This window comes from Brassica napus, chromosome A3, assembly GCF_020379485.1.
Source record: "Brassica napus cultivar Da-Ae chromosome A3, Da-Ae, whole genome shotgun sequence".
NCBI classification, from domain to species: Eukaryota; Viridiplantae; Streptophyta; class Magnoliopsida; order Brassicales; family Brassicaceae; genus Brassica; species Brassica napus.
In genome coordinates, this window is record NC_063436.1 from 25,638,996 (window position 1) to 25,651,262 (window position 12,267).

General features: G+C 33.7%; 1 long non-coding RNA gene and 1 pseudogene across 1 annotated transcript; one reads left to right on the forward strand and one right to left on the reverse strand.

Moving 5' to 3' along the window:
• The first annotated feature begins 1,668 nt into the window (after positions 1-1,668).
• On the forward strand, positions 1,669-3,045 carry LOC125590009. Its single transcript, XR_007326212.1, has 2 exons — positions 1,669-2,401; positions 2,498-3,045. It is a non-coding gene; the product is annotated as an uncharacterized LOC125590009 (long non-coding RNA).
• A 4,197-nt stretch (positions 3,046-7,242) lies between these two features.
• Positions 7,243-10,068, reverse strand: LOC106440501 (annotated as a pseudogene).
• Between the last annotated feature and the right edge of the window lie 2,199 nt (positions 10,069-12,267).

The following is a 12,267-nucleotide window of genomic DNA, read 5'->3' on the forward strand; positions in this document are numbered from 1 at the left end:
ATTCGATTACTTGAATAGAGTATATTAACTTGATACTCATTATTATAGAAAAGTGCTAGACCACCACTCCTTCCATTTGGTTCCACTGTAACCAGATTATCAAAACCCGAATGTAATTGAAATCTGTGTACAAAGTCATACTCCTGTTTGGTCTCTGATAAAAAAAGAAAATCTGGTTTATGTTTGTGCCATATCTCTCGCAGATAACTCATTGTCCATTTACTTCCCATTCCTCTACAGTTCCAACTTAGTGCTCTCATTAAAAAATATAAAAATACTCCCAAGAGTTAGCAAAATTGGGTTTAATGATACCCTGAAATCCCAACCACCAAAACACCATAACCCCATAAAACACCAAACTTTCACTCCACCCGTCACAATAAAACGGCTTCAATATAATAATGGTACGCCCTGTCCCTATTCCAATGATATACATTATTTCCAAATCCACCTCATCATCTAGTTTGAAACCAATAAACACCATGATAGAAAAAACAAACATATGAGACTTGTTCTTCACGTAAAGCAGAGAAGAATAATCTGTATACATTTCTAAATCATCTTCAATATCTATACCAAATATCAATTCCTTTATTTCCAAAGTAACCACTCTAATCTTCACCAAATAAACCATCTGCGACTGGTTTAAAGAGACCAGCCACAGGTCTCGAGTCGATACAACAAGAACGTTATGTTCTGTCGTGAGCCACTTCCCAAAACCAACAAAACACACAAGTGCCAAATCATTTATTTGTCTTTTAAGAACAATAACCAGCATAAATAATACCGCTTCGAGAATACCAACCCTCCTGTTATGATCACATACGCTCAACAAAATAAACCAAATCCAAAAACCAATACCAAAAATATTATTCCATACGTTCCAAAGACCAAACAAACCACATTTTAATAAATGCCCATTTAAAACCCAGACATACCAAATAAAACTTGAACTGCTCGTAGAGCTTATTGAACCAACAAAAAACTGAAAGTAAAAAAAAACAAACAAACCCGTAATATAGCTGTCTTCAAAACACCCACAATCCATAAACAGTTAAGGCTTGGGTAGCTGTTTCGGGTGTGAGGTACCCTTTTCTTCCACTTGCTTAGCACCACCACCCCTGTGGAGGCTCTGTTTAGCTTGTACCCGTTTGCGAGGCTACATAAGCACTTGAGCAAACTTGGAGTTGTGTCCACCAGTAACTGAAAACAAAGGCTTGCGCAGCCCCGTTTTCTTCTCCGCCGCCGTTTCCCCCTTACCCTCAACAATGCCTCCAGTTCTATCTTCTTCGACAACTTCTGTTGTCCCCACCTGATCCATATCTGTTCCTTCTCCATCTGTAAGATATTTCCAGTTCGACCCCTTAATGATTGTGCTTGATCTTCTGGATTCCGCATCCACTCCGAGGATCTGAATGATAACCATATCCTAAAAAGCCCAATCGTATCTCCATTCCCAACCCCTTTCGATTGAAACTCTATCGAACTCGTTATTAGGTAATTGATTCGCAGATCTCCGCTGAGTTCCCCTAATTTCCCATCTCCATATGATTCTCCTCGAATCGTGAAATTCCTATGAGCACCCGGATCCCAATCTCGATCGAACATCCAAACCCTAATTTGACGTGTACTAATATATTTTTCTTTTTTAGTTATTAGAACAAAAGGAAGTTTTCTTTATGTAAAATCTAAAATTATGAATTTACATTGAAATGTATCTGAAATAACAAGATACGTAATATCTTACTTGTTTAGCTATCTTCAAATAAAACAATTATGGAAAAAATCATATCCAGCAAATTTTATCAAACATATATAGAATTAATACTGTATTTATTTACTGTAAAATTGTGTGTTTTAGTAATAAATTTGAAAATCTAGAAATATATTTTCATAGCTATTTTAGATCATTTTAGATAAATATTAAAATCTAAAATCGTTAATAATTTTCAAAGAGATGTTGGAGAAAGATTACACCCCTCAACAAGGCTCTTCAAATACAATTTTTGGCCTAATTTGAACATGCAAATCAGGGAGAACTCGGCCCTATACAATCCGGCCCACTACATTCGGCCCAACCGGATTAGGTCAGCGCAAAGTGAGGGCTTAGAAGCGCCGAGTATAAAGGAAAAAGGAAAGCACAAGAAGAAGAGACATTCAGAAGCCAGACAAAACTAGAACGGCTAGAAATATGGTTTATCATCTTTAATCCTTTATTCTAGCCAGAAATTTTTTTTTTATCTTAATCATTACCAAAACTCTCTTGTAATCTCCGACCAGATTGTTTAACAAAACGTCTTTCAAATAACTCACCACCTTGTTCGCTCACTCTCTAATTACACACCGAACACTGATTAAACAAGAGACATCAATGAAAGTATAACAAGATTTTATATAAATTGTAAGCCTCTAGAGTCCTCCAAAGGCACTTCTGTGTTTTTATTAACAATCTTTATCCCTCTTTTTATCTTATAGTTCATTATTTTTGATATTTCAGTACTCCAAGATCAATGAGTGATAAATATAAGCTTCCAAGGAAAACACTTCGCAGAAGATCTTTGTCACCTGAGCTCTCTGGAGAGAGTTCAACAGATGATGAAGCAAACAAAGTTGAGAGAAAAGTCCCCTACAAAGCTCTTCTCATAAGACCTCGGCCATTTGAACCATTTGATGAGGATGATTCAACGGCCAGTGATGCAACGGACAGTGATGCAACGGACAGTGATGTAACAAGTCCAGAGGGGTTGAAAGTGAGTCCAAAGAAGAGCAATGATTCAATAAACGAGCCGTCGAACAAGAAGAGAAGACTGCATAGGAAGAAGATGTATACCCCTCGAAAATTTATTTCCCCAGAGGCAGAAGTTAACCAGACTGATGCAAATCCGTGCAACAGTGGGAGATCAGAGAAGGCCCTTTCTGATCAACGTGTCACCCGAGAAGAACCATAAACAAGACGAATCAGAATCAATGGCTTATCCAATATCTATGTTCTTATCTTTTATTTTATGGACTTTATTTCGTAATTTGAATTTTGCTTTTAGCTTATCTGCATGCTGAGGTATAATAAAGTTTTTCATTTCAACCTCAAACGTGTTGATTGAATCTGAAAAAAAAAGTTTGGGTGTAATATCTCATCTTCGAACCACAAAATCAGCCCATTTGTTGTTCCTTCCTTTTCTGTCTTTGAAAAAACAAGATTGACACTAACCAAACATGTGATTGAAAAAACCCCCAACCACTTATCCAAATATTCCGATGAACACCAATGTTTTTGTTTTACACAGCCTAAAAACTGTCAAAATTTTCTTATCTTTAAGAGATTTTTCTATTCACCTAACTCACCAACTCTCACAAACCCTAAAGTGTGGAAAATCTCTTGAACCTTCAATATTAATAAAATTAATTGAAGTATTTGTGTCATTTATTTTTATAATTTGAAAGTTTCATTGTTTGCCTATCATAATCAAACTACATTTATGTACACAGGAAAAGAAGGATATGTGAAAACTGAAGTGCAGAGGTTAGTAGTACTGAATCCAAAGATGCAAGGGATCTCTTTTACAGTTTCTATTATGATGAAGTGTTTGCTGACTCAGTGAAGCACAGTTGCATTGTGCATTTCGTGCCAGAGAATAAGCAAATTCCAAACCGTAAAGAGCACCCTGGCCTTATTGTGCAAAAGGTTTATAATATCGCTTTAGAAGAAGCTGTGGAAGATCATTCATAATGATTTAAATGAGGATCAAAGAAGTGAGATTTATTTTCTTGTGGAAAAGACGATTTCATGAATTGGTGATCTTCCGGATATTGAGAATAAGCAAATGACTTAAAAAAGAGTCCTAGAAGCTGTAATGTGGCAAATGCACCTTGTTTCTGATGGCAGGAGTAAGTATCATGGAATGTAAGCTTTTTGCTCTATTATTTTTCTTGTTCTTTTTTTAATATATTAAGCAATTTTGTTTTGTTTCAAAAAAAAAAGCAATTGTGGTTAATACACTATTATAAATAGGGTTTTCACTTGCAGGTTACATCATCGTGTAGAGGAGCAAAACTGTTTTTTTTGAATACATCAAGTAATTTTGTTTATACATTATTATAAGTAGGGTTTTTACTTGCAGGTTACATCATCGTGTAGAGGAACAAAACGGTTTTTGATGAGGACTGGCTAAGCTAGCGTTGATAGTGACAGTATGACATTTGTCATAAAACAGTATTTCAAAAGTTAAGAACAGCTCTTACACGAGAAAATGCTGGTTTCTCTCACTAATTTTTGTCTTTTTCTGATTTTTTTATTCTTCACATACTGTCTTAGAGACATGCATTGCGGATGCTCTTATGAGTCTTTTGCAATATATATACACCAAAGTACTGGAGGTGCTAGTTCATAATATCAAGGTAGTTTAAACACTTCTTTTTCAGTTTTTGGTATATGTGTGTGCATGATGAACTTCTTAGAATCGTTAGGTATTGATAATAATTCACCCTTAGGATGTTAAATAGGGGTTTTAATCTCAGATTCTCAGCATTTAATTTAAGTTCAGCCGTAAGTGAACCCTACTCCTCTTTAGAGCCCACCAAAATTTGCAAAAGAGTTAACTCATTAACCCTTTATTTTTTTCATGTGAATATATTTCATATAATTTACAGCAATATACATATATATATATATATCTTCACAAATATAAAATTAGTTAAATCCATATATACATAAATCAAAATAAAATATTCAATTCATCTATTAATCAATGTAAAATTCTATTTTTTTTTATGAAATATCAAATGTAATCTTTTAAAAGATAATTCACTTTTTCGGAAAACAAGATTATACGTTTTTACGGGAATTTTACATTTTGCAGTTTGGACTTAAAAAACCAATTTTGCAAATCAAACAAAAAAAAATCAATATTAGGGTTTTGTGGCCTTGGTGGGAACACTTGTTTTTCTGGGCTTTGCAGAAAAACTCAGTTGTTCAGTTTTGGCTAAAAAATCAATTTTAAGATTTTGGGGGCAAAAAAATAATTTTATTGCGGAATTAACAAAAAATTCAATTTTCTGGTTTTGATGGAAAACTGAATTTTTTTTCTAGAAGGAAAAACTCATTTTTGCGATTTTGTCGGAAAACTCAATTTTGCAATTCTAACGGGAAACTTGTTTTTGTGGTCCAAACGGAAAACCTCACTTTTACAATTTTGGTGGAAAAACTCAATTTTGTGGTTTTCGAGAAAAAAAATTGTTTTGTGTGGGTTTTGGCGGGAAACTCAATTTTGTGATTTTCACAATAAAACCTCAGTTTATGGTTTTGATGGATAACTTTAAATTTACGGTTTTGATAGAAAATTTTGATTTTACGGTTTTGTTGGAAAACCTTGATTTCAGCTTTGTTGAAAAGCCAGGATTTTTCAGTTTTAACGGAATTTCTTTTTTGTTGTTTTAGTGGAAAAACCTAATTTTGCGGTTTTGGTGGGAAAATTGGTGGGAAAGCTCAATTTTACGATTTTGGCAAGAAAATTCTATTTTGCGGTTTTGGTGGGAAAATTAATTTTAGTGTTTTAACGGGAAAAACTTATTTACGGTTTTGAGAGAAAACTTGTTTTTATGGTTTTGACAGAAAAACATGTTTTTACGGTTTTGACAGTTACAGTTTTGACAGTAAAATATGTTTTACGGTTTTGACAGTTAAACATGTTTTTGCGGTTTTGGTGGGCCAAAAAACCATATTTTACGTTATTGGTTGAAGAGATTATTGTTGCCAAACAATTCAATTTTGCTGTTTGGGTGGAAAAAATCGATTTTACTGTTTTGGTGGAAAAATAAATTTTGTGATAATCTTCAAATTTAGTATAAAATTGTGTAAAGCAAAATATATTACATGGCTAGGATAGCCATCTAATCCCAATAGCTAATTATGTTAAACCTTTTTTTGTCATGTTTTAAGGTTAAGATTTTGATAAATGGTTAGGGTAACCCTATTAGGTTGAGCTCATTTTAACATCCTTAGTCTTGGAAGTTAAAAAGACATTAATGTGTGACTAATCGATGATAAAGGTATTATATGTTATGCTTTATAGAGAGAAAAAAAAAACTGATTGTGTGAAATACTACATTGATATTTGATTATTAAACTTCACGATCCAACTTCCAAGTAAGGTTACACTAAAATTCTTGTTTATACTAAGTGTTCTCAGTTTGCTCCAAATTATCATTTTAAAGTAGTCCTTGTTTGTGTTTGTTTGTCGAACTCGTGAATGCTAGCTGAACGACATCTAACTGGCGAATTGAAACCTGAACATCTGATAAACATGAACTCATGAAGCGCTAGCTATGAGCAGGTAGTGTATCATATTCACATATTTCTTGATATGATTGATGGTAGAAGTTCATTGTATTATTTTTTCGTTAAAAGTAGAATCTTATTAGTTTTCACCGGTTGTGGCAATAACATAAAACCTAAATCTTCATGTTAATTAGCTCATAAATTCTATGTAATCATATCTTCTGTGATTTTACGTGTTATAAGTAACTAATTTTGTTTTTCCGAATCAGAACGGCCACACTCTTGATGAAATGGCGGCTGTTATCGAAGAACCAAGATTAAAGATGAATGATAATCTACCTACCTCCAAAAAGTGCTAGGCACCGTTTTTTCTATTGACGATCAAAGAAGTTACTAAACCGGCCTGAATTGACAATCAAATATGGGTAATGGTATTTTTATCTTCCTTCTTTATATAATTCTATAAAGAAGCCTTATTAGAGTTTCCTTTTCAAGGTGTGATGCAGATCATGACTTCTTATCTTCCTTTTTTTTTTGCTTTGTTTCATCCAAATACAGATAGGAGAGTTGGTTACATAATACCTTAGATAAAACTTGTGAAATTAAGTTACAAAAAAAAACTTGTGAAATAGTTAAGAGTCTTTGCGTTTGTCTTTACATCGTCTTCGATAGTGGGTTGATCTGGTTGCTTTGTGTTTTTTCCTCGTGGACCCATTTTTGTTTGTTGCAAATGTGAGTCTCTCTTGTCTACGAGATTCTCTAGTCTATTTTTTTGGGCTGCCATAAAATTGCAACATCCAGGGTTGACTCAAGATAAGTCTGCACACGAATCAATCCAAGAGACATTGACAGGGATCGGTAGTAAATATGTATACATTTATTTGCAGACCAAGTGAAATGAGGGACCAGGTACATTAGAAAATATTGACACACAATAATGCACATTGACCTCAAAAAAAGTAACATTCTCTGATTCTCCTATATTCTGATGTGAATCCAAAATTTGCAAGATACTGGAATTTCCAAGATTTTGGGTTTATGAAACTTAACGAGGAGCTAAAGAAGTAATGGATGCTTGATCAATCGAGAAGAGAGAAGACTTGTCCACTGATGAACATGCTTGTTCTTTCTTACTTCGGAAGAAAAATCCAGGTGGTCGAGGCACAGCGAGGGAGATCGAGCTAGTAGTAAGCATTTGGACGATTGCTGACATGGTTGGGCGATCCTCAGTATCTTCTTGGACGCATAATAAGGCGATATGGATGCATCTAATTATTTCGTTGCTTTGATAACTCTCTCGAAAGGATGAGTCCACGAGCTCTAGGGGCAATCCATTGTTCCATACCCTCCAAGTCTATTCAACATATTAAGACTTAATTATCTTTGTGATTGTTTAGTAGAGAAGAAAAATTTGCAGATTTATAGTTTTTATACTCACATATGTAACCAAGTTTCCTAAACTACCATCCATCTCAAGGAGGCTGCTGTTCTTCCTCCCGCTTATAATCTCAAGAACTAAGACTCCGAAGCTATAGACATCTGACTTCATTGAGAATTGCCCGTACATTGCATACTCAGGGGACATGTAACCACTGAAACCATACTATATTGAGTTAATAGAGGCATAATAAAGCCTGACATTCAATATATGGCAAGAGAAAAACTTACTAGGTTCCGACTACTCTTCTCGTATTTGCTTCGGTTTGGTCCATTTCGAATATTCTTGCCATACCAAAATCTGCAACTTTGGGGTTCATATCAGCGTCCAAGAGGATATTACCAGCTTTGAGATCCCGATGTATAATTGTGAGTCTTGAATCTTGATGAAGATATAGAATCCCTCTAGCAATTCCTCCTATGATCTTATACCGTCTACTCCAATCCAGCTGGCTCTGCATTCTAGAGTCTACACATCCATAGACAGAATTTAAAAACATTGGCTCGAAAATGAAAAATATTGTGGATAATTATAATTGGTTTAAGTTACCAAACAGGAAGTAATCAAGGCTTTTGTTAGGCACAAACTCATAGACAAGTATCTTCTCTTCTCTCTCAAAACAGTATCCGAGAAGCTTGACAAGATTTCTGTGCTGAAGCTTTGCCACAAGAACAACCTCATTCTTGAACTCTTTCTCGCCTTGTCCTGATGTTTTGGAAAGTCTCTTTACAGCCACTCGTAATCCATTAGGAAGTGTCCCCTAAAAAAAGATAGTGAATAAAACAGAGTCGTCACCTCATTTGAATCTCTTATGCACCTAATTAAGAAGCATGGATTGGTAATACCTTGTAGACTTTTCCAAATCCACCTTCACCTAGTTTGTTACATATGGAAAACTTATCTGTGGCCGCTTCAATAACCTTAAAATCAAACTGCAGTGATCCAGCAGTTGTAATCTCATCTCCTTCTGTAAAAATATGAAAAAATTAAAGGATCCCGCTTCATAAAACTTTAAGCAGTACACATATTTACTTGAATTGTTACCATCATCTGCAGCTGTAGTATTATCAGTTTTCTTCACTTTCTTTGTTACTTGGTAGCTTGAAACAGCCACAAGAAAAAGAACAAAGACAGAGACCGGCACACAAGTTGCTAAGATTATCACCAGTGAGTTTTTTACTTTTCCTGCCAAAGTATTATATCAGACATGATGACACATGATTCTCAAATCTTGAATGCAAGGCTTATCCTGAGATTTATGGGGCTATAAAACTTTTTAACTAGATATTAATAATTTTATTTTATTTTACAATTTGAAGGCCATAAGATCCATGTACGTTATCTCTTTAAAATTTTGGGTTAAGATGAATGTTTCATTACGCTTTGTCCATCACACCTGTCTCAACCCAAATTAAATGAAAGAAAAAGACACATAGAGCTTTTTACCAGGAGGCGACGGAGTAGCTGTAACCGGAAGCGATGGAGAGGGAGTTGTCACCAAGGATTCATTGTAAAAAGGGTAAATCTCGTACCTTGAGTTACAACTCGGGAAAACAACTCTCCCTCCAACTCTGCTGAAATTAAACTCCATCATGGATTGTTGCAGACAGTTTAAGCAACCTTCAGGTCAAAGATCAGGAATACACTGGACAAATGCATAAAGCGTCTGAGACAAAGTAAATCTCGATTTGTTAACCGCAAATCTCTTTTCCTTGCTATCAGCCGCTTCCATTGAAGACTTGTTCATCAGAGAAAACATTGCATCCTTGAACCGGTCTGGTCGGACACTCTGATTGTTCCAAGTGATTATTGTAGGGGTAGACCATGTTCTTATACCATCCATGAAAATATTCCGGTCTGAGTATCCAAGCATGCACTCATCATACTGAATCAATAATTCTTTCCCTCTTAGACATCGACTCTGAGTGTTACTAGAAGCAAACAAGACGCACTCACGGCAAACGTCTGGCGAGAGATCACCTCTGCAGAGAAATATTCCGAATACTGTACCGTTGTCTTGACCCTTTGCGAGAAAATTAAATCCCTCGGAGAATAAGGAAGCATGGCTGTTTGAAAAAGAGGTCAAAAGACTTTTGAGATTGGATAAGTAAACGTTGTTTGTTGATATCCTGTCGCTGCAACTATGGCCGGCGTAAGTTGGGTCTTGTAGTTGCGCAGAAACTCTCAAGATTGCAATGAAGAAAGTGAGAAGGTAGGTATAGTTTAATGAAGTATAAGCAGACATTATCCAACCTCTCCTCTTTTCCTCTCTGCTTTTTTTTTGTTACTTTGTTTGAGTGGTGAGTACTAATGAATGAGTATGAAACCAGCCAGCCAGTCAAGAGTCAATGATTTTTGTTTCTGTAAAATAATACAATGTCATGCAAGTCAAGGTCAACTAAACGAGTGACATGTAGTTTGATGAATTGTTCTGTTAGGCGGGAAGACTTTGAGTGAAAAAGACACCACCGTTTTTACTTCCTTACCTAACAAGTAACAACTGAAGAGTTTATAGAGGACAAAAGAGTAATTTCACATTTCTACCCTTCATTGCTTCAGAACCAATAAACACTCTTAATGGAAGGTTGATTTCACATGGTAGTCGTTGACTTGCCCAATATTAAACTTTAAAACTCTGTATTAGATATTTAGATGCATATCAACTGACTAGTGCACAATAGCAATACATGCATCTGTCCATCTTCCTAGCTTCCAAGTTCCAACCAAAGATACAGAAGATAAATTTGAAAGCAATAAAATTGAGGAAACAACTGTGTATCTTGGGCCCAATGCCAATCTGGGCTTTTAAAGTACAAACCCATGATGTGGATTTTAAAAGTACAAACCCATGACGTGGGTTTTAAAATAGCCTCTTGGTGTTCAATGGTGATGAGCTTTGTGCTTTTCGCCATGCATATGTCTTAAAAAGACGTTGGGTTCGAATACAACACGGAAGAGAGATTAACATGATAAACATGAAAACAACACAAGCTTTAGAGAGAGATAAAAATAATAAACATGCACGCAATATAGAACTTTAGAGATAATTTACTTTATTAAGAAACAACCTATTAGGTACAAGACCAACGTTTTTTTTGGTCATTCAGTGACCAAAGCTATAATCTTTAGTATTGTTTTGTTAAAAGTTAAAACATAGAACAGAAAATAAAAATAAAAAAACATGAATCATCTATAGTTAAACTAAAACTATAGTTAAAAGAAAGCAAAATAATATAAATCCTTTAACAATTAAATAAGCTTACAATTTTTAAAATAAATAGTTCAATAAATTGATAAATTTTTTTAATAAAAACATGAAAATTTATTTAATTTCAGTTGAGAATAAAAATATTTTAAATATATTTATATTATTTGTTCATTTGTTTACTTGTCCGAAGGGCAGGCCTACCCTAGTGTAACATATAAAAATGTTAGATTCAATAAATTTAAGCTCGGGACCTTCATATAATTAATCAATAAATTAATATTATTTTAAAATTAATTCATTGATTTTATATTAGAACATTACAAAATAATTATATTGATTAATTTAGTATTTCACTTATAATTTATGATTTAATTTGTTATTTATAATTTCTGTTATTATAAAATAACTTTAATAATTTTTTAATTTTTAATATATATTTTATTTTTTTAATAAATTTTTGTAATTTTATTAACTTTGATCAATCTTAAAGATTATAATACAAATAAAAAATATTTTTGAAGTAAGAATTAAGGTTTCACTATTGGAGGAAACCACTCTCAAACCTCCCGTTTAAGGTTTACCAAATCTTAAAAATAAGGTTGTTTGTGGATATGTGATTAGTAGTATATACAGAAAATTTTCTTCTTTTTTTGACATCATAAAGTAAGACTTTATAAATTGATAATGTTGAGATATCATAATTTATCTAAGACACTATTAGTCTAAATTCTTAAGTTATACAATTTTATCCTTCTCGTTATACATTTCATTTGACATTTTAAAACCCCCAATTGTAAGCATTCTGTACCTGATTATCACACATGCATTAGTTAATTGCATTACAATGAGTTGAAGTTACCAAAAAAATATCCCTAGGAATTGACATAGCCAAGTCTCAACACAGGTTTTGATTGTTCAAAAAAATTATTTTCTAAAAAACAAATAACAAAACACCTGAAAAATGAAAGCATAAACTCGACGATGTAATAAAAAGAATTTCAGTTTGAAAAACAATATATGGGCCAGTCAAGTGACACATACACAACCAAAATACACATGTCTCAAGTGACATACACAAGCCCATAATGTATACATGTCCAGGTCAACAGAAACTATTCGTCTAGCCTTGAAGAAGCATATATATTAACCCTATATTATTGGTAATATTTAATTTACAAGTTAAAAAAACATTTTAAATTTAAGTAAAATATCTTAAGGATGGCTGAAACTTATTCGTTAAGGCTACATACAATGTAGGTAGAATTATCTAGTCCTAATCTCACATAAGCATCAAAGGGAAATATAATATTTGACAACTTTTGGAAATATTTTTTTCTTTTTTAATTA